This window comes from Sapajus apella, unplaced genomic scaffold (assembly GCF_009761245.1).
Source record: "Sapajus apella isolate SASKATOON/1434 unplaced genomic scaffold, GSC_monkey_1.0 scaffold146, whole genome shotgun sequence".
NCBI lineage: Eukaryota > Metazoa > Chordata > Mammalia > Primates > Cebidae > Sapajus > Sapajus apella.
In genome coordinates this window covers 617,120-620,179 of record NW_022437086.1, presented here as the reverse complement: position 1 = coordinate 620,179, position 3,060 = coordinate 617,120, and positions in this window count along the sequence as shown.

Sequence of the window (3,060 nt, the reverse complement as noted above, 5' to 3'; positions counted from 1 at the left end):
AAACTCTTGACACTGTGAATAACTCAGTGGTAAAGGATCAATGGTCCACAAATGGAAGGCTATTGTGGGGGAGGGGGCCATGCTCCTATGGTCCCAGCTACTTGGGAGGCTGAGGTGGGAAGATCACTTGAGCCCAGAGAGTTGAGGCTGCAGTGAGCCATGATCACACCACTGCACTACGGCCTGAGACCCTGTCTCAAAAAATAAATAAATAAAAATTAGCCAGGCACAGTGGCACCTGCCTGTAATCCCAGCTACTCAGGAGGCTGAGGCAGGAGAATCACTGGAACCCAGGAGGTGGGTGTTGCAGTAGGCTGAGATCATTGCACTGCACTCCAGCCTGGACAACAGAGTAAGACTCTCTCTCTCAAAAAAAAATCAGGGTATACCATGTGGAACTGGGCATAAGACAGTGTCTGATCTTTTCCATACTGGCATGGCTTGCACCAGGCAAGCCAGCTTTCCTCCCATAACAAGGCCTCATTCAAGACACATATAGCTTCCATTAAAACCACGGCTCAATTTCTCAATAAGGGGAGTTCTGTCAAGAGCTTAATTGGTTCCTTTAAGAGGTCATTTTTCGCTCTAATGGTCCTGCTCCCTATGGGCTGCAAAACATAAAATTGCTATTACTGCCTCCTTTTAGGCTCCATCTTGGATTAGGGAGCCTGTGAAGTGTGTTTCTGGATCATTAGTAACTGTGCTTGTGGTACCATACATTAGATGCAAGGCCCTGCAGAGATGGCGTCCTCCCTGTTGCCCAGGCTGCTTTCCAACTCCTGGGCTCCTAAGCCTCCCAAAGTGCTGGGATCAGAGGCATGCGCCACTTCACCTGCCCTCCCTGAATCTCTTGCCTGTCTTGTCCCGCAATGTCTCTGCAGGGAACCCTGAGATGAGATCTAGGGTGAAAAATGCCACGGGGCTAGGTTGCTTTCCTTCTTTCCCTGAGGAGGCCACCACCTTAGTGGACACAATCCCCACTTTGCTTTCTGATGAAGGACCCTGGGAGATGCATTGGCAGTGAGCAGACCATGCTCCCCTACTGATGGGTACCAGAGTGATAATAGCCTGGTGGATTTCACCCGGCCCTCTGACTGGAGTCTATGACTCCTTCCACACGGCAGTGAAGTTTCAGTGTAGCTCTTCAAGAAATATTTCAAAAGCTATTGGTATTATTGAGCTGGACACAGTGGTTCGTACCTGTAATCCCGGCACTTTGAGAGGCTGAGGTGGGCGGATCACTTGAGGTTAGGAGTTTGAGACCAGCCTGGCCAACATGGTGAAACTCAGTCTCTACTGAAAATACAAACATTAGCTGGGTGTGGTGGCATCTGTAATCCCAGCTACTCGGGGCTGAGGCAACAGAATGGCTTGAACCTGGGAGGCAGAGATTGTGCCACTGCACTCCAGCCTGAGTGACAGAGGGAGAGTGTGTGCCAAAACAAAACAAAACAAAAGAAAGATTATTGCAGACTGGGAGTCTAATACAAGTTTTATTATAGAGGAGGGTAGGAGGCCCCTCTATGTGCTCCTAATACATTTTCGTCTTTTTTCTGTTAGCTTGGGCTGTCTTCTTGTTATATTACATCCACTAGTGCTTGGATATCTTTGGAGAATATTTTCCTGGCCTGGGATGGTCACATTGCCATATACAAGGTCAATATGACACCTGGGTGTGCAGCTTTATGCCCCTGAGTAGGAAGGGTGAAGTTCCCTGGTGGACTGAACTGCTACTGAGTAGGACTGGATCTCTGCACAAACCTGAATAACTTAACAATGCATGGAAGTAGGTGCCCTAGATACCTCTGATGTCAGTTGTTTCATGGACTCCACAGTCATGGGGCTAGGTAAAATTCACCAGACTAGTATCATTCTGGTGCCCATCAATAAGGGGGTATGGTTTCATCAATGCTAATGCATGTCTCAGGGTCCTTCATCAGCACACTAGACAAAGACTTTTAATAAATTTTTTAGGCTGGGCACAGTGGCTCATGCCTGTAATCCCAGCATTTTGGGAGGCCAAGGCGAGTAGATCATTTGTGGTCAGGAGATTGAGACCAGCCTGGTCAACATGGTGAAATCCAGTCTCTACTAAAAAAACAAAAATTATCCTGGTGTGATGATGAGTATCTGTAATCCCATCTACTTGAGAGACTGAGGCAGGAGAATTCCTTGAACTCAGGAAGCAGAGGTTGCAGTAAGCCAAGATTACACCATTGCACTCCCGCTTGGATGTTGCAGTGAGACTCCTTCTCAAGAAAAAAACTAAATTGTTTACAATATGCTCAAAGAGCTATTCACAAAAAGAAAAACATGGAAGCAACCTAGGTGCCCATCAACAGTGGACTGGATAAAGAAACGGTAGTACATATACACCATGGAATACTATGCAGCCAGAGAAAAGAACAAAGTCATGTCCTTTACAGCAACATGGATTCAGCTGCAGGCCATTATCCTAAGTGAATTAACACAGAATCAGAAAGCCAAATACTACATGTTCTCACTTATAAGTGGAAACTAAGCATTGTATATACATGGATGTAAAGATGGGAACAACAGACACTGGGGACTCCTAGAGTGCAGAGAGAGTGAGAAGGGAAAGGGCTGAAAATCTACATATTGTGTATGATCCTCACTACTTGACAAGATTATTTGTATTCCAAACTTCAGCACAACACAGTATACCCATGTAACAAACCTACGCATGGACTCCCTGAACCTAAAATAAAAATTGAAATTATAAAAAATAGAAAAATAAAACAATGTCGATGTAAGATGACCTTTGTTCCATTAAAAAAAGGCACAAAGAGCCAAAGTAAAATGGACAAAGAACTCACAGAAATCCTAAAAAAAAAAAAAAAAAAAAAGAACAAAATTATTTGACTTCAGGTTATACTACAAAAGTATATGAACCAAAACAGCATAGTATAGGCACAAAAACAGACAGTATAGTTAAATGGAAAGAACAGAGACCCTAGAAATAAGTCCACACATATAAGTCAATTCATTTTAGACAATGCTTCCTAGAGCATACACTGGGGAGAATACAGTCTCTTCAAT